The sequence below is a fragment of the Aythya ferina genome (genome assembly GCF_964211825.1).
Source record: "Aythya ferina genome assembly, chromosome: 3".
Classification (NCBI taxonomy): Eukaryota; Metazoa; Chordata; class Aves; order Anseriformes; family Anatidae; genus Aythya; species Aythya ferina.
The window spans coordinates 62,120,562-62,140,677 of NC_140298.1; the positions used below are offsets into that span (position 1 = coordinate 62,120,562).

At 45.6% G+C, this 20,116-nt stretch overlaps 1 protein-coding gene across 7 annotated transcripts in view; it reads left to right on the plus strand.

Annotated features, from left to right (window-relative positions):
* Positions 1 to 20,116, plus strand: part of ANKRD6 (ankyrin repeat domain 6) — a 100,394-nt gene that overhangs the window by 48,646 nt on the left and 31,632 nt on the right. For 6 of the 7 annotated variants that reach the window (XM_084514354.1, XM_084514356.1, XM_084514357.1 and 3 more), the window contains exon 2: positions 9,538 to 9,693. The gene's annotated coding sequence lies outside the window, so the exon portion shown is untranslated. Of the gene's footprint in view, positions 1 to 9,537; positions 9,694 to 19,244; positions 19,351 to 20,116 lie in introns of those variants that run through there. The other variant, XM_084514355.1, reaches the window with a different exon arrangement.

The window sequence follows — 20,116 nt, forward strand, 5'->3', positions numbered from 1 at the left end:
CAATAGGTGGGGAACTGGTGTTTTGCCTTCTGGCAGCACGCAGTTTTCCACCAGGTTTCCACTGATGGATCCAAAGTAAATGCGTTTACTCCAGCAGTTTGCAGTGACCACTTGTAGGTGCATTATAAACTAATTGTACATTTGAGAAGCATTTAGGCATGTGCAGATGAAGTGATAAAAGAGGGAAATGGTTTGTATGAGCCACTCAGTTGAACTGAGGCTCCATAAAAGGTGCTGGTCTGCATCAACCCAGTGAATGGACTGTGAGGAGCTTAGGCACTCTAGCACAAAGGAGGGAAGAAGTGTTGCATTAGCAGGCAGGCTAAGTACACTCACTGGCAGGATATGGGCTTTGGAGGCATGAAAAGATAAAAGCAGAACAGAAGGAAGAAAAAGAACATCCCAGAGAGACAGTAGTGTCACTTAAAAATGGCAAGTGAGATCCTTTTCTGTTAATTTTTTCATGTTTTTAATTAATTTTTAATCTTTGCTTTTATTCTAAGTGTTAACACCTCAGTTTGTAGCCTGAGAGACAAACAGGATATGCTATGGTTGCCTCTTCATGTGTCTTATAAATTTAACGATGAAGACTGCCTCACTTATAAAGATCAAACTATATTTATTCAAATGTAAAAGAATTACTTCACAGTAAGAAAATTAGTCTTACCATCATTGTCCCAAAACTCCATCGCAGTGGAAAATGAAGCGTGAATAAAGAGCAATTCAGCTCATGCGTTCCCAATTGAAATTCCTAAGTGTGGAAGAGGGAGGCTGAATCTGATTTCTTCTCTGTGGAATATGAGCAATAATTTTTTTAAAAACAGGAAAGACAGCAGGCAAAGATACCTGAGCATTTGTGCCTTTTCATTTCCATTGCAGTGTCTCAGCATCATGTATGTGTTGAAGCGAATCTGGGGCTGCCTGGTGCTGCTGGCCTGCTCCAGCCTCACCTCCACAATAACCTTCCTGCAGCCCGAGGTTAGAGGCAGAGAGAGGTGCCAAGACGATCAGCATTAAGAAGTGATTTACTGAGCAAGGAGCATACCGGTTACTAATGAGTTGCTAACGCTTTGCTCATCCTTGGGAAGCGCGTTAACAGGCCTCAGCAAGACCGGTGGCAATATTTCTCTGTTAGATTTATCTATAAGTAAAGGTCATGTGTCTGCGTATCTGAATTTGTGGCAGTGACTTAAGTCCAGAACTTCTCTGAGAAAACCGGTGAACTGCTTAAGGGGAAAAAAAAGGAAGAAAACTGTCCATGTAGGAGTCAGGCTCAAAGGTGATCTGCAGATTAACTTTTATTCTACATTTGTTAAACTGTCCCACAGAGAACATTAAGATACTAATTGCCAATTACTTGTTTTAATTTTCTATGTACCTGTGTAAGCTCCATTCAGAGCTGACAACGCTGAGGGCTCATTTAATACAGTTAAGAGCTTGCACCTTATTAGTGTCATTGGTTATCCCCTTTTAATCAATGTGCCTCTTCCCAATACTTTTGTTCAGCAGTTACCACTGGAGAGCTGAAAAGATATAGATATTTCTTCTAAAAATAGAATTGAGCTTATTTTAATGTGCAGCGGTGCGCTGAAAACATTGGGAAGGTACCATCCTTTTCATCCTGGAGAGCTGGCGTCTTTCTGGCATTAAAGTCATACTTTGCTGACAGGAATGAATGGAGCTCCCAGCTACAACGGGGTACTCTAAAAACTGTCCTGGTGTGTGCATCCGTAGCATATTTGTCAGTGGAGATGCCACGGTGAGGCCAAACGTTGTTCTCAGTAAAGGCACTGAAAAAACATAGGTCATAGTGGTAGAATAAAGGAGAAAATTTTGCCCTTTGCATTCCATTTTTTAAATTATTATTTTATTTTACTTTAAATTGAGCAAGTCTAAAATAGACTCATTGAGACCTGTTGTGCTCTCCGGACCGTTTCATATTGTAAGTACTGTAACAAATAATGTGGAAGCTATCAGCATGTTGTGGCATTTTCATAAATTGCAGTTTGCGTTTTAGATACTAATCACCAGGTGAATATTTGTATAGATGTAAAGTTACCTCTGTTAGTCAGAGGACAACATGGAGTTTCCAGGAATTATAGATAATAAGTAAGATACTGAAGTGAAATCATGCTAGCTGAGTTCCTGATGTTCCTGGTGTGCTCCTTGATCTCCCAAGGGACTGCAGGGACCTAACTGGCCTGTACTTTCCTGGGTCTTCTTCCCATCTGTCCCATCTGAAGTTGTGTGACATTAGACTTTTTCCAATTATAAGGGACTTCCATATCACCACGATTTTCTCGGATAATAGAGAAGTGATCAACCAATTCTTTCAGGACCCATAGGTGATTCCCATCCAACCCCAAGGATATGAATGCATCTAGCTTCTCTAAGTGGCCTTTGCCCTTTTCTTTGTTGCTGTCCTTCCCAAATGCACAGGTACTTGCAGGGGCCTGGCAGCAGGCTTCTTCTATGAAAACTGAAGGAAAAAAAAAAACAAACACACATATTGAGTACCTCAGGCTGTCAGTATTTGGCCAGTAGGATGAACTATCTATCAATAGGTTGTCTTCTCCGCTCGTGAACAAACTAAGGAGTTCTCTGCTCTTCCTTTTGCTGTTGCTATACAGTACTGCAGTTTGGAGAGGAGCAGCCGTCCAGCAAAGCATATGAGCAGACCTGCACAGCATAGAAATTACAATTTTTGAAACTGGGCACCAAAAATCAGATACCAGAGTTTAATTCTGTGACTTGAATGGTTTGATTTATATTTTCAACTTGCTAAGTACTAGCATCAGTTCGTTTTAAGCTAACATATGTAGCCCTAGAGACATGGGCTATACTATAAAGCAGCTGGATTAAATAAATAACAACAAATGATTTGTGAAAACAGCCCATATTTTGTTTCCATCACTTATTGCAACGGCAGTAAGTTAATCCACACATTTGTACAGTTTGGTGAAGGAACCAAGACATGATTTCCATCTTGAAGCTTTGTATGAATGGGAGCATAACAGCCAGCGTTTGTGTTAGTTGCAAGAGTTCCTTAAAAGTGTGACTAATGAGTGATGACTTAACTTTTACATCAAGGATAAAAGGAACCGAACACGGGTCTTGTTAAATTAATCTTCTTATGCGGTCTGTGAACTGGGTTACAGTTTAGGTTCGCCATTTCTCCATTTTGTATTGTCAGTGGTTAATGTTTGGGTGGAACACACCGTAAAAGAAAATCCAGGTTTATGCTGTGAGGAGAAAAAAAGACTGTTTGAACAATTTTTGTTATATTGTAGCTTGAATTAGGATCCGTGTGGTGTTTGGATTAAAAACCAAAACCAAACTTTGTTCTGTTTTGTTCAGCCGAACTCGCTTTTCCTCAGACATGCTGAGGGTCAGCCCTGACCCCTCAGGCAGTGCAGGTCTGCGCATCCAGCAGCGTGTCTGTGGTAACAGGGAGAACATGCAGGATAAAATGTTTGTGTTTTGCCCTGTCAGACCTTGTAAACTGGTCGCGAAGCTCACAGCTCTTAGCTCCCTTTCTGAGTTCATTCCTGGACAGGCTGTGGGGAAACACAGCGGGGCAGGGTCCTGCTGGAGAGCCCGGCTGCCCAGAGACGGCCCAGGACTCGAGTTTCCCTCTTCAGCTATGGTGGTGTTGGGGTCTTCCCGCTGTGCAGCCTCTCACACCAAGAGCTTTCTGGTGTCAAGACTGGATGTGTCGAAGCAGAAGCTGAAGAGCTTGGGGCTTGCTGCAAGCACCTTTGGGCCCAGCAACCCCATGTGTTGCTGCTTTACTTGGGTTAGGACTGTCCTGAACGTCAATGAAGTGACCTTCATGTTTGCATTGGGCCTTTGGGACACGAACATGGTTCCATGACTGTGGTTCTTCTGCTATTGCCTGATTATCAGCACCTAGTAGTTTTTGTACTTATTTAAGTGACTGCTAGAGGGTCAGAGTCCATACTCTGCCTTGCTTGCAGAAATAAGAGCTGAAGAAACATGAACAAGGACTTTAAAGCATGACATCTAAACTCACAGTGGATATTTTAAGGAGCTGCTGGGTCTTCACTCTACCTTAAAAAGGAAAGAAAAGAAAAGTCAGTCAATCATAACAACCATAACCTGACTTTGATGGTGAAGTTTCTTGATATTCAAAGAGGACTTCTGCATTTCCTTACAATTGCCCAAAATGCATCTTGAAGGGCACTGGGAAAAGGTTTTTGTTCAAGAGGGGGATATGGAAAACGGAAGGAGAGATGTATAGCGGTTTTATTCTACTTCAAGCAATAATGCTTTTTTTCCCCTATTTTTTCCTTTTAACAAGAGAAAAAGAGCATTTGATTTTTAGAAAAGGAAGGAGTGGGAGCAGTGGGACAAAGACAAGAAGCTTAATTTCAACAAATGTAGGGGTAGCAGTATTAATATCCCATGAGAATCATAAGGATTTTGAGGAACGAAGAATGGTTTCCAAACAAGAAAGTTTAAACTTTTGCCTTTGATGCAGTGTGAGACCAGAAAACAAGCAAGTAAACAAACAGATAAGTTGTGGTAGGTGCAACTATGGCAACAGCTCTCAAAAGGGATGAGATGAACTCTGGAGGTCTCTCCCAAATATCCGTTTCTTTGAGCCTAACTTTAGGCTACATCTTTCTGTACATAATCATGAACACGGATGGCTATTGATATTGTAGCTGTAGTTCAGACACAGTTTATTAATTTAGTTCTTTAAATCTCAACATTTTTAATTGTAATGAAAATTTTTTGAGACTGGAATAAAATGACTTGCATATCTCAACGTTCTTGCTTTGGAATGAGGACTCTTGAGTAAGCAGTGGTGGTGCAACTGGTTGTCTGCAGCCTGCTTTATGCCTGCCTCTCCAGCCCTCACTGCTGCTTTGGGGAATGTCTGAACTCCAAGGGTTCCTCTGAAGGGAGGTGGCTTTTCCTTAAGTGCAAGTGTTTGATTAGTAATTTGAATCTATACCATGTTTTCATAACAAATATAAAAATAGAAACCATATGAAACTGAAGAACACAGAGTAAATTAACTTGTAGAACAGTGAATTCATTATAACTCTGGATAGAGAAGCAAATAGTGAGTTCATGAAAATAAAATTAGAAAAATAAAAAGAAACATGAATAAGATGATCAAAAATACTGTTGGTACCTACACAACTACTGAAACTGGCCTGAGGTGAAGGTCAGCTCTGTAGTCTCTGTAGTCTGAGAGGTAGGCACTATGCTTCTTCAGCTGAGATCCTACCTTGTAATATACTTTGCTTTTAGGTAGTTTATTGCATCTTGATTTGGATTGCTGGGGTAAAAAAAAGCTTTGAACTTCTCTTAACTGGCTGGCAAGTGTAATATTTTTCTCCTGCTGATATTTGAATGTGTTTTCATATTATTTAAAATAGAAATATTTAAACCTCTATGCCATTCAGACGCTTTTCTTTTTGTCTATGAGTTTTCTCTCCATCTGTTAAAAAAAAAAAAAAAAAAAAAAAGAGAGTCAAAAAGCCTTCCAAAAACATAAATAGCATTTGTAAGTGGAGAATAGTTATACTTGCCATAAATTAATTCTGCTTCTCTTTGAACTTTACAATAACTTAAAGTTATTCTTACAGAAATTACTGTTGCCACTTCCCATTTTCCAGCCAGTTTCTCGTGATAGACAAATGAAAAAGCAATTATAACATAGTCAGCAAAACAGTAGAAAAAGGTCAAGACACAGACATAACTAATGGTTTGTTTTCTGACATCTTTCTGTATTACCGTGTTTTTCTACATAATCCCATCTGATCTGAATATATTGGGGAAGAAAAGGAGAGGCAAAGCAGCTGAATTATGTAGAGATGTTAATTAGTAGGAAAGAGGGACAGTGAGGTCTTACAACAGCATTTTCTAATTGAAGTCACAGAACTGGCATTTCAGCAATGATTTCTGCTTCAGAGATCAAGAGAGATTATTTATCCTTAGCAGCGTTCTGTCTGCAGCTCTCGGAAATTCAAGCAGGCCAAGTGACTTCGATCATTTGCAAACACTGCTGAAAAAGCAGTGGAAGTGTACAGAGCCCCAAGGGTTCATTTCCAGCCTGTGAAACCACCAACTCCCATGCAGGCTATTTGGTCTCCTTTCTAACTCTAAGGGGAGGGGATGACCACTGCATCAGTTTTGCTTAACAAAAAGGTTTATTTGAAAATACATCACTCTTTCAAAACAACAACAAAAACATGTTACACAGACAGTGACTTTTTTCATAATATGCAGGTGAGTTTTCTGAAACATATGTCTAGTGTTGAGGTCATACACTCTTTTGCAGCCTTTCTTTCACCTGTATGTGACAACAGTGAGACCTGGCTAGTCCAAAAGACCAGCTCCCAGTAGTGGCCTGAAGTAGATATGCAGTGAAGAGTGCAAGAATTGGTCAAGCATGGAAAAATGTATTTTTCTCATTCTTCCTTTTTACTGTTTTCTAATATCTGCAACAAATAAATCCAAGAACATTTTCTTGAAAAATATTTTCACTTAACATGGTGTTTTTCTGGTAGTAAAATCTTGACCTTCCACCTCCAATAAAGTGAGAGACATTTGGTAGAAAGGACAAAGCTGAGGTCTCAGACACTGAAACCTCCTGGGTCTTCAGTGACAGAGGGGTGCTCAAGATGAGCTGCCTGCACTAGACAGTCTGCCTCACAACGTTTTTTTGTCACAAAAGGTAGCAGCCTTTGATATAGAAACTTTTAATAGTGCTTTCCCTAATGTTTGCCCTGTTTATATGGATAGCTCATGGACTACTGTCACTTACAGAAATATACTACCAAAGGTTTCTATTCTTCTTGGCATATGACTCACCCTGATGGTTACAGACAGGTGCCTTTGCTGAGTACAACAGAAATAGGGACTCGGTGTCCCTATTTCAAGCTGTTGTTTGGTACTTGACATGTGAACACTGACTTGGTCCTTCATATCCCCTGATGGGCAGCAAACCTTGGGCAGCCAGGTCTTTTGGGTCTTGCTTCTCAGACTCACTTACCCAAAGAAGGGATGCAGCTGATTACTTCTGTCAGCGATAGAAAAGCCTAAACTGTGTCAGATGCTAGGCAATATGTGGTGGCCCTGTAGTCCAAGACTGGTTGTTCTCTGCAGTCTGAGAAGACGAGCATCCTGTTCAGTAGCAGCTGGTCATTTTAACATCCCACAGACAGGTATCATCTACCATCAAATGTACATCCTGACCACTCCCAAGTAAGCATGTTGGATGTCAGGGCTGCTTGCCTCTTTCCACCCATCACATACCAGCTATTTGCTCCGTCTGCTGCAAATGGGGGACTTGGGGCTTCTGGTGATCTCAGTGAGGCATCATCCAGCGGCAACCTCTGCTCTTCACCCTCCTGTTGATGGAGTGCTTCCCAATCCTTCACCCTGCTGTAAAAGGGCACACCGGTAAGCTGTGCTGCGCTGCACTGCTCTAATCATGTCCAGATTTGATGCCAGCTTTAGCAAAGTTCTCCTGCAGTTGTTACTAAGACTCTTAATCCCCAGCTATTGAAAAGCAATTACTCTTTCAGAGTTGCCAAGAGCAAGTGGGTGAGGAAAAACAAGCCCTCAGATAAGTAATTTAGTGTTTTTGGTGGTTTTTGAGGCTTTTTTCCCCCCAAAAAATGTGTTACATGTATCACCGATCCTTGCTATTTCAGTGCCCAGCTTCAGCTTTCTGTATAGAAAGCAAAGTGGTGAGAAGAGTCAGGGGAGCAGCCCTCTTTATGCTTGTCAGGGCATGTGTGGATTCTCAAAATGAAGATGTCACGAGTGCATGCACTCCTGTAATTAGCCTGATAAATAAGCAGTATTCCTGAGAGAGCTGCACGTACTCCAGGGTAACTGTTTCTTACCCCAGCTTATGACGAGGGTGTAGTGTCTGAGACAGCAAGAAGCTCTTGCTCCTTGAATTTCAGAGTAGCAGTTCCTTCTCACCTTGTTTCAGCTCCAGTATTACAGCCCTATAGCAAAAATAATAATAATAAATAAAGCATTCTGTGCATAAGGCTGCAATAACTTGGAATAGCGGGCGATGCTTCTCAGTCTTAGCGAGATCAGTGCTATAACATAATTCCTCGTATTCAGTGTATCTGCATAAAGATGTGGTTTACTTAGGTTTAGTTCGGCTGCCTCAACGTCTTGCAAATGGTAATCGATTGTTTTCCTTCTTACAAAATTTTTATGAAGCACAAATTTAGGTTGTGACTGAATGTATGCAATTTTTCGCTCTTGGGAAAGCGGGTCCCCCACGGGTGGGCGGCAGCTCCCCCCAGATCCCCTGCTCCTGCGTGGGCTCCTCTCCAGGGGCTGCAGCTCCGGCCCGGGGCCTGCTCCTGCGGGGCCTCTCCATGGGCCGCAGCCTCCTCCAGGCCACATCCACCTGCTCCACCGGGGGTCCTCCACCCATGGGGGGGCTGCAGCATGGAGATCTGCTCCATGTGGGACCCATGGGCTGCAGGGGGACAGCCTGCTCCACCAGGGGCCTCTCCACAGGCCGCAGGGGAACTGCTGCTGCCTGCCTGGAGCATCTCCTGCCCTCCTGCTGCACCGACCTTGGGAGCTGCAGGGCTGCTTCTCTCACATTTTCTTACTCCCCTCTCCCAACTGCTGCCACACAGCAATATTTTCCCTTCTGCTTTCCCAGAGGCCCACCCGGTGTTGCTCCCTGGGCAGCAGCAGGTCCTTTTTGGAGCCATCTGGAGCTGGCTCTACTCTGACATGGGGCAGCTGCTGGGCTCTGCTCACCGAGGCCACCCCTGCAGCCCCCCACTACCAAGCCCTTGGCACATAAACCTAGGCATAGTCGAGACCTGTTTGCTTTGGCAGTCTAGGCCTGGAAGTTTTCTCATCTGTTCTTTTTCCCAGCAGCTCACAAATACTGCTAAAAAGGTAGTCTCTCTGGAGGTTAGACTTGAGAAAGGATGTAATGACAGGTATAGCAACAAAGAAATCAGAAGAAGCAGCAAGAAAGGGGAGCTAGTAAAAGTATTTATGTAAAGAGAACAAGGGAAGGATCACAGGCTGAAAATGGAAACCTCAGCGGATGCCCCTGATGAGTTCCTCTAGCCGCCAAAAAGTCTGCTCAGTCACGTCCATCTAGGTGCCCTGGCTGAAAGGGGATATCTGAACTGGGGTGACCGCACCATGTCATGGAGAATGGACAAGAGGAAGGAAAGCAGAGCGAGTCCTTTTCCCGATTTCATGTGTCACGCGCTTTCTGGGAAGTTACGAAGGTGTCTGTCTCATTTTCCTTGCTTGCGTAACCACGCAGCTCTCACTGCTTGGCCTTTTCAAAGATCAGTCAGTGGGAACCAACCTGGCATGTCGTGGTTTGAACTTGGCTTGTTTGTAGTGGGAAGTGCCTGTGAAAGCTTTGGGAGGAAATGACTGCTTTTGCCCAGCTGTATTCAGGCAGCCGTATGTTGCAGAAAGCACTGGGGTTAAGTTTCTTTAAGTTTTCTGCTTTGATGCTCCATTTATTATGTGTTTCTCCTCATGCAGAAGCAGAGTGCCATACCGTGGTGCAGAGGCTTGCTGTTGCTGTCAGCGCAGGAAAAGACTGAAGTTGGCATCTCTCTCATCCCCAGCCAGAGGCTGCCCTGAAAGGCACAGCTGTAAAATGTTCATCAGAAAAAACTGAATGACAGATCCCCAAGAGTGAGTAAAAAAGCCTTTTTTCCTTTTTTTTTTTTTTTTTTTTGGCTAAAATGCAGAAATATACTTTGAAATGCACTCAAATTCCTGGGTAAATAACAGAATGAGAAGAGCTCTGAGTTTTACTTGAGGAGCCAAGTTACTGTTTTTACATCACATTGCTCTGTTCTTTGAAGCATGCAGTCCTTGCTGCCCCCTCTGCTGTCTGTTTACATCCCTGCTACTGTGTATCTGAGGCTCAACGTTAGTGAAATAAAGTGGCCAGTGTTGTACCAAAATGGGATTTCCCTAAGCAAGAGGCTGGCACCTAAGAAAAAGTGGTTTGTCAGGGAAAAGATCGGCTGGGAGGGAGCAGCTCTGGGGCTGATAGGAAGGCTCCATGGGACAATAACTGGGCAGCTGTATCAGGAAAGGAGATGTCATGTTCAGTGGGCCATGTTCACCGCTCCAGTAGGGAAGCTGTGCTGCTAGAAGACACTGAGCTGCCTTCTCCAGGACACAGGCAAACAACCAAAATTTCCAATGGCAGAAAGACTGAAAGTGTCTTAGGGTTCAGCAAATGAAATATTGAGAGTGTGGTGTGACTGCTAACGCCCATGCAGAAGACAAGTCATTACAGAGATTTGCTGAGACTTTCTGCATCAGTTGTTTTTTACGTTTTATTCCAATATGAGTGCTTTAATTCTAAATAAATCACAGTGATTTACTGTTGACAGGAGGTGTCATGGTGCAGTCGGGCAGGTGCAGTCCTCTAGCAAATTGCAGAAAGCTGAGTGCTTCTCACAGATATTGTGGGGAGGGCTCATCTAATCTAGCTTGAGATGTTTATAGTGCTGTATCCAAGATGATGTTTAATGAGGTAAGTAATTTTAGAATGTGATTCATCTGACAGTTGAAACATACTTTAGGATGGCATGAATTATGGCTCTTGTTGGCCTGAAGTTGGAAAAGTCAGTGGTAGGTGTCTGCCCAGTGAACCCTTTTCTCTAAGTTTGGTGTTGTAGTGCTGTCTAGAGTGCCTCTGAGTTTTGGGGAGGCTTGAAAATTTGTATTCAATTGTCTGTGATCAGAACAGACAGAGGTGGTGATAAAAAGCTCCTCAGTCTTTTTATTTTCTTCTGTTGTCATGAATCTGAGATTCAGCTGCAGTCATCTATGGCTGTCTCTGGAGGAAGATTATTTAATATAATGGAAGTGATAAGTTTTGAACTTTCTGAATTTTTGAAACACAAATTTTAGCTCTATGGCAAAACTGGCACGTGAGTTTCTGTCTTAAAAGTATAGTCCATGCCATACGACCTATAAAATAAGAATTTACAAAAATGTGGCTCTGTTTTTTGGATGGATGACAGAGGAGTCGGAACGTTTCTGGCTTTTAATCTTTTTGTGAAAATTTTTCAAATTTCACTGAAGCTGGAGCGGACCTGATTGTTTCTTACATCTATTTGGAGAAACCTTCTTTTTTAGAAGAGGTGATGGAAGAAGGAAAGTGTGAGAGTGACCCAGACTGCCTAGGTGGGTGGTGGGCATGGTCTGGATGTTGATTTTGGAGCTCTGTATGTATGAAAAGAAGCAGAAGACAACAAAGAAGGTAGCAAGGAAACCGCAGAGAAGAATGCCAATAATGTTGAGAAAAAACCTTGAGTGTGCTCCAGGGTGATGTACTGCAGGAGTGTGCTCGCACTGGAGATGCTGTCCTGCTGTTTGAGCCTCTCTGGTGAAAATCTCGAACTTCCCTGATCTCGTTCCAAGAGAAACCATTTGAAGTGCAAGCTTAATGAATTAGTCTGTTTGCTGTGCAAACTATTCTGTGTGTGGTGTGTGCCCTGCTATTTTATATATTTTCCTCCTCGTATGAAGAAATAATTTCTTTTTCTTGTGGTGTAAGCCTTAACACAATAAGCATGTGTACAATTTTAAGCATGTGATTTGCTTCGATGGCTTCAAGTGGCTATGGGTAAATTAGTACTAAACATCTGCTCAAGAGCAAATCCCCAGAAAACAGTGAAAACGTGGCGAGGTGATTAGGAAACAGTATTATCCTGGTGACATTTCTGCGTTACCACATCGGGTTAGGCTGTGAAGGCAGTTAAAACTGCCTTTGATAGATCATATAAGCAGTCAGGGCACCTGAGTCATAAAATTTGTAATGGCCCTACTTACACTAATTATCAGCGAAGCAGAGCAGGTCTGTAAGATCTATTACATTGATTGCAACAGGAATGATGCAGTACTCATTGGCATCGGTGTTTTATACGAAAAATTAGTAGTGCAGTTCAGCTGTTGTTGCAGAATGTGTTTCCTCTTGGTGGTGAGGCTTCAGCTTTGTAATACTGACCTTCCCCTACTGTGTGTGCTACTGGGATTTTGGGATTTTGGTTACCAGATTTTACAAAGCAGGATTAGCTGAGGCTAACGTGGACGTTCTGGAGGTGGTTCATAGCGTGGTAGCTGTGGTTTGTTTAAAAGATACTGACAATGATGCAATTTTCTGGACCTGTTCAAGAGAGTACCCAACATTCAAAGCAGCAACATTAACCTTCTCCACGGCAGCCCCTTCAGGTGTAGCAGCTGGAAGAGAAATCAAGACATCTGCTGAAAACTTCTGAATTGATTTATGACCCTCTTGGAGGAAAATATTTTTAGCCCGTAGTGATTGATTTTTCACAATTCGTGAAGAGATTTATGAAGCAAATAACACTGGCCTATCCTTCACCATTTGTTCTGTATATACTGCCCTTGATGGATGTTATACATGAAAGGGTCAAACCCTGAGGATATTTAGTACTCAGTTTGCTGACATGAACGTTAAAATCAGGGGTACTGTGTGTGGAGATAGGATGATGTCTGCATGAATAAAATATTCTCTGTTCACCCACAACACAAACACATTTGTTGGTGTCTGAAAATGTGAAGTACATCCCCAGCAGAGGAAGATTTCCCCGTGGTAAGTTACAGAGCTTCCTTCAGACGTTAACTTGAGAGAGGATGGCACCTTCAAGGTAAACTCTCAGTGTCGAAGGAGTCTTTCTCCCAGTAAAGCCTCCGTCTCTAACCTGTGACTGCCAGTGCAACTTCTGGCCTTGCCAGAGGTTTTCCAGCAGGACAACCCCTGCACCGCTGCCTCCCACCACCTTTGCAAACCAAAACAAGATCATCGATGCCATTAGCGTTAAGAGATCTTAGAGTTAATAGCAGCATACAGGAAGGCAGCAAAAAAATCTGCTGTGATGCAAGTAACCCTTTCCAAATTGCATTATTTTCTAAAACCCTGTTTTTTATCAACCAGTCTTGTTTTTTGCACACACATACAAAAAATAAAAAAGGGTGTGTGTGTTCCAAGTAGATAATCTGTTGTGGGTTTTGGCTTTGCAAGTTATTACTGCTCCTGTCCCTCCTGCTTGCGCAACTACCCAGAAATGGGCCTTGACATCGGGCCATCAAGCTCCTCACAGTTAATTAAACTTGTTTTTCTCGGTGCCTCCTCTTTCTGAAAAATAGAAGCAGTGTTTACCTGTTCGTTCACAGGTTGGGTGGTGGAAGAGAAGTTAGCCTTCAGCTGTGCGGGAGGGTGGAGCAGGTACTTCAGGAGCAGGAACATCTGCAGGGATTTGGCCTCACTTCTTCCCGTATCAAGGGGGTGAACTTCTGCAGGGTTGGGTGCTCGTGTGGCTGTAAAAAGTGATCTCTGCTTCCTACAAGGTAGGGAATGACTGATTTGGCTGCAGAAGAAGCTCGGGGAGTTTGGAGTGGACTGGGAAGTGAATTTGATCTGTGTGATGCAGCTGCAAGAAGAGACAAGCCTGGCTTTGGGAATCTGGGATGCGGAAACGGTGCTGTGGAAAACACCAGGGGAGTTATTAACCAGAGAGTCCTCTGCAAATCCTGTGTGTGGATTTCAGTAAAAAGCCTCAGAGCAAACATAGCAGAGGGCTGGAAAAAGTGATCTAGAAGGAAAGGACGAAATAACTTTGCTGTGTTTTAATCTAGAATAAAAAGTAGTGAAGGAAATGAAAAATGAGAGAGGACTAGGGACTCCCATCCATGAGCAGTGATCTTCCGTGCATCGTTATTGCCCTTGTTTCTGTGCCATTGTGTATTTCCACATATAAAAAATTATATGGCAGTCCAATCTATCTCGTGAGTCTGCTGACAAATGTTTCATTTAATGTACATTGCAATTATCTGTCATCTATGAACGTCTTTGCACTGGAATCAGAACCGGAACCCTTCCGTTGGCGTCATCGAGCATCCTGCACAGTGATGAAGCAGCAGTTCTGGCTAGCTGGCTCTCAGCAGCTGCAAACCTGGCATGGGAATGAGCTTGTGGGCCAAAGGGGAAAGCTTCGTCCCCTTCTGGTGCTGCAGTGTAACCCAAAATACTGAGCACCATGATGAGTGCACAGCACACCAGCTTCATTCACAAAACGAGAGACTATTTGCTACCTTTGACTCAAACATACAAGTTTGAAAAGGTAGGATAAAGTCCCGAAAACCCACGCTTTTTCAGTAGGTTTTACAGTCACTAAAGACACTCTCCTGTCAGGATCTCATCAGAGGTGGCTTTAATTCACTTCCCAGTATTTGGTGACTGTTTCCAGGCCTCTTTCGAACCCTTCTTAGGCTAGAGAAAAGAGCCCTTCTGGCACGTTAGGCAGGCCTGCTGTCTACCCCGAAGCAGAGCTTCCCTGGAGTTGTGTGCAGCTGGTTTTAACCCATCCACAGCGCTTTTCCTCAGGTGTTGCAGACAGCTTCTTGGCAGAGGTGCTGGAGAATCAGCTCGTGGCTTTGGCAGCGGGAGCTGCAGCAAGAGCTGTGCTGACTTGCCGAGCTGTGCCCTGCCCCGTGCAGCAGTGCGTGACCTCCGCTTGCACTTCCCCGCTGGCGTTCCTTTTCTCTCGCCCATTTTCCGGGGTGTGCCAGCTCCCTGAACTTCCTCGTGCTGTCCCAGTACCCCGTGGTGGGATGCGGCTGGACAAGTCATCTTCTCTCCATGGTCAGAGTGCACCACAACAGGTGCAAACACTGCTCCGTGAGCTACAGTGGAGACACACAGCCCTTCTACCCACACATTAAATTAACATAATGGTGCCTTCTGGCCTGGAAAAGCCTGTAAACGTAGCAATCACTTTTTTTCTTGAAATTTTCCAGCGTGTCTTTGTGCAAAATTTACCTGGGTTTCCTTTACATGCTGGCTGAGGGAGTGCAGGGTCACTCATGGTGCCAGGAGGAGCGTCCAGAGCAAACCCACGGAGGAGGAGAAGACCTCTGCAGTGCCACGCCAGCCTGAGGGCAGCGGTGGCCCCAAACTGAATGACCCGTGCTGCCTCTGCTGCAGCTGATTTGGGCCGTGATGCCTCTAAAACCATCTCTCTGGTTTGCGGTGGGCTTTGGTGGGATTTGTGTGGCATTTTAATTGATTGCCAGGTGGCTCCCCTGCTGCAGGAGGTGGCGAGGAACCGTTCTCCCATCCAGAAGTCCCACTGTGCATGAGCATAATATAAAACCCCACTCTCCCACGGGCACAGCTGTGGCCTGCGCCGTTCCCAAGGGTCAGCCCCAGCACTTCTGTTAAGCAGCAGTGAGCTGGAAAGACCTCCTCAGTGCTTTTATGCAAATGGCACCCGGGCGCCTCTGCCATGTGTGTTTGCGGGCAGACACTGCGTGGCAGCAAACAATAGGTATTGTTTTGTCATGTAAATACCGGGGGATGCTTGCTGGGAGTTGGTCTGGCCTTTAATGAATGTTTTTGGCGTGTGCGTGTGTTGAAAGAGAGGGTGGGGAGAACGACAAAGTTGTGAAGCTTGAGTGGGATAAGCAAAATGAAATTCTGTCACGTTAGGAGCCGCAGAAAGTGCGGAGTATGCGACCTGCGTGGCGGATAACGAAGGTCGGGGCTGCATGGAAGCGAGATAATGAGGGGGAAGGAGAACAATTGCCTTCACACAAGGAGTTCGGTGATGTACAGCCGCTGACTTGCAACTGCCTCCGTGACCCTCATCGCCGGTCCCCGTGCGTCTGCATCTCCGGGCTTGCTCTGCACAGTGGGTGCAGCTTTGCTGGCTGCTTTGGGCAGTATCAAGGCATCGCCCCAGAGCTTCCCAGCAGCTGAGGGACCTCACTCAGTCATGCTGAGGATGGAGGAGGTACTTGAAAAGGATGAATCAAAAGTATTTTTTTTTCCTAAGTTGGTAGCTTTTTCCTGTATTGCAGATGTAGCTGCTGCTGTTGTAGTTTTTGTAATGACGCCTTGGACTTGTTTTTAACTTTCTTTTGAGGCAGGAAGGGGTCGGAGGCAGAGTCTTTCCTTTAGCGAAATAAGTATGTTTTTCCTGATCCGTTTAGACAGGATTCATGGGAGAGTTGGAGGAAAATCACTTAAAGGAAAGCAGTGCCGCAGGTCTTGGAAAAGACCTCTGAAAGTCAATAGAGAGAAACAGAAGCTTTATCTGCATCTCGCAGTAAGTGAAAAAGTGAGCTGGATTCCTGGAAGCTCATTCTTTTAAGGCAGTAATCCACCCTGCTAACACTGTCATCCTGAGTACAGGATTGATGCTTATGTCATGTTAAATACAGCAAGCTCCTTCACAAAAAAGGTGGACAAGAAAAAGAGCATTTTATAGATTGTAACACACTGTTATGTACTAATAAGCAGAGAAACACGCTTTATTCTTGAGCAGCGCAAGGAAGACAAGGGCAGTATTTGATGCAGGAAGTTTTCTTAGCTTTCTTCCCAAGACTTCTGATTATTATAAGGCAGTAGCTATTATCATCCCATTAAAAAATGGTCAGACTCTGCAACTTACACTGGGCTATTCTGAAATAATTTAGAATGAATGTTATTTGTGTTGCATGAAATGAAGCTGCAAGGCGATGGGAGTTTGGGTTGAAATATTCAGCATAATTTCTGGTGATCAACTGCAAGAGCGAATTTGGCATCCCTTGCAGAAAAAGGGAGTCTTTTTTTTTTATCATTATTATTATTTCATCCGGTGCCTTGGTACAGTGCTAATGGATACAACCAGAAGCTTTTTGTTAGCTGCCCCAGTGTTCCTTTATTCGGGTACTGACTGAACTCGGTGACCTTACAGTGCCAGCACACGGGTCACTCAGTGCGACTTCCATTTAGCCCAGGGGAATTTATGAACTCGATCAGCTTCTGCCTGAAGCCTTTCAGAGGTTTTCAGCTTTCTTTTTTCCCCTCCTTCCTGCGAGGGGAACCTTTTCACCCTTCCCATGACTCCAGGAGAGGCTGTCCTCCAGCCTGCCCGTGCCTGCGATGCTCGCTGCGTGCTGGACCTCCCCGCAGCCTTTGGGAGCACTGCTCCTGCACTTTTGGTGCCCCGTGCAGCTGCTCAGCAGCCGGTGCACGCAGGTTGCGTGTTCTCCTCCTGCCTCACAGATGAGGGATGCTGGAGCTTTACACCCCCACCACCGGGTGTTGTGCAGCTCACAGCCACACGTTTCCTGGAGCGTCCGTAGCGCCGCCTGACTCATCGAGCCGCTGAGATCCGGGGACACACGGCTGGAGCCCGCTCTCCGGAGACGTTGCCTCATCGCTGTGGGTCTGCAATACTGATCTGCCATGTCAGCCCTGGCGTCCTCCGTCGCGCCCCGCTGAGCAGGGACCATGGTGCTGTCGGATGGCACCGCCGTGGGCATCGCACCTGGCTGGCGTCCCCGCAGGGGACAGGCTCTGCTTCCCCTACCTGCCCCAGGTAAGCATCTGATCCTCAACAAAGAAGCACAGCGAGGGCAGCTTCTTATTTTAAAACACCTTAAAACAAAATCCTTTTTTTCTTTTTTTTCCTTTTTTTTTTTTTTTCCCCCTTCCTCAGTTCCTTGGCAGAAGGTCTGAGTGTCCCCGTGCTCTGTGCTTCCCAAGTGGCCGGGGGGCAGGAGGGCAGCTGGCATCTCTGGCACGGCAAAGACCGTGGGCTGCTGCTCGGCACAAGCAGCAGTGATTTGGGGTGATAATGAGGGATTTAATCCTGGGCATTAGGCGCTGGCAGCAGGGACGTGGTGCGGCGCCTGTAAGCGCGCTGTCGCTTCATTTTGCACTGTCTGGGTGTGAAAGGGCAGCCAAGCTTTTGTTGGCAATACGCGGGCATCTGTTACCTTCTGTCTGGTGCTGCCTGGGCAGATGCATTCGAGAAGAGATGCTCTGTGTGTCGGAGGCATGTGGAGAGTTAAACCCTGCACGGGGAGAGGGTCACGGGTCAGGAGAGAGAAAGTCGTCCCCCTCCCGCTGCCACCGTCACCCATCCCCTTTCCTCAGCAGCTCAGGAGAAAAGGAAAGTTGCTCTCTGGGTTGTCTGGGCTTCCTGTCCTGATCAGCCACGCTTTCCTGAGTTGCAAAGAATCAAAAGTGCATGCAGCTGAGGAAATGCAAAGCAGCCGGAGTCGGGAACGTGAGCTGCTGCGTGAGTATCCATCTGTGAACCAGCCAGGATCGGGGACGTGGCTTGCAAGGCGGCTGCCCTGCTGTAAAGGAGACCCACGGCTGCAGGAGGCTCAAGCAACATGATGGGAATCCGTGTTGGACCGGTAGCTGAATCGATTCTTTAATATGCTTTAATGTGTGGTCTGATCGGTGGACGAGGCAAGAAGGCAGAATACATCACAGAGCAGGGCTCTCCCAGGCAGCCCCTCTGGACCTGCAGGGCACGACAGGCTGATCGCCTCCGGGAGAGAATTCACGGCAGCGATCGGGAAGGAGCAAGAGAGAGAAAAATCGAACTGGGAAGTGAGTACAGTTTCCAGCACCTGCCTTTGCGTGCCTGTGGACGTGACCCTTTCCTGGCAGCACTAAACTTTGCACGGTCGCAAGTCATCTGGGTGTTAGCCTAGCTTTGGGGTTGCTGGTAGGAGGTAATGAGCATCAGAAATCTGAGCAGAAATGTCAGCGGGTCAGGAAAATGTTAGCATTGAGCCTTCTGCAGTGAATGCTAAGAACCTCTCGGTGTCAGTGAGGTTACTGGTTTGGTTGTTTTTAATGCAAGGGGTGGGGAGAGCAACCTCGTGCCTGGCGTCTGAGCGGCCAGGCTGGGTGTGAGGGTGGGGACAAGCACGGGTCATTCAGAAGCCACCACGGCACAGGCAGGCACGAGGGCTTTCTTCTTCCCTTCCATCCTTCCCATGTGGCGAGGGTGTCCAAACCACGTCCATTTGCTGAATAAATCTGCGGCTATTTCCATGTTGCTACAGGCATGCTGGCACCTAGCACATTAAAGAAAAGCTGACCCGAATCCTTTCCCTGGAGACTGCATAACCTCATGCTCGTCCTTGCACATCAAGGGGCAATTATCTGGAGTTGTTTCCTGGCTTTGACGTAACTTTTCTATTAACATTGGAGAAAACAGCAACTTTTCTAAGAAGAGCACTTTTTCTAAAATGGGTGTAATGTTTGTGAGCACAATACTCACCTCAAAGGGTGTTATAGGAATTAATGCTCATAAAGGTCTCATAAAGATTCGGTAATACAGATTGTTATAGGAGTGTGGGCTGATTCTGCTGCTATCATCTACAAGTTAACCCACGTGGTTTTAATAGGGGTGAGCTGTTGATCAAAAATTTGTCTTCCTGGTATGAGGATGGAAATTGAACCTTCTGCCCTGGCGAGGCTCTCCCTGCTGAAACTGGAAGCCAAACCTCCGTGCTGTGAGTGGTGGGATTATGGGGGAGGCGACCAAACCCAGTTAGGGGGCCAGCCAAGCCAGGCAGGAGTGCTAGCTTGTCGTTGTTGCTGCTTTGGGGTGGATCCAAAAGGAGAGCAGAGGTGTGAAAGACCCTGTACTGCACATCTCCACGCTCATCTAGTCCCTGTACCTCTAACCCTCAAATGAAGTGAAGTCTGTAATGCAATTAGCTGAGAAAGAGCAGTGCAGTGATATTTCGAGAGAAAGATCTGTGCACGCACACCTGCTATCTGGAAAATGTTTTTGCTCTACTGAAACAATCAAATACCAAGGTGTGAAATGCTACAGAAGTAAAGGTAAAGCTGAAATCCTCCCAGACTGGGAAGATCCTAAAGCTCCAAGTGGCTAAATTTTCAGGGAGCATCGCTTCTCAGCTCTGCTGGTGCACTGGACAGGTTGTTGCAGCCAGGGAAGAAGGCCTCGCTCACGGCCACTCGCCTGGTTTGCATGAGGAGTGCTAAGTCTGAACTGTTCCCGGGGCCGGCGTGCCACAACGCCAGCACCTCCACGGGAACGCAATTTCTCGATGACAGCAAAAAAGATCAGTGTTTTCCCGTCGCAGGTTGAGGTCCCTCCCACAGGTGTCCTTGGGATGGTTCAGAGGAGGCTGTGAAGCGTTTTGTACCAGTGAAGGAGCAGTCAGCTGCCTTTAATTGCTGGCTGCTCTCGGGCCTGCCGGTGCAGATTTGTGTATTTCTATCCCCAGCCCATAACCGCACCGTATCCTC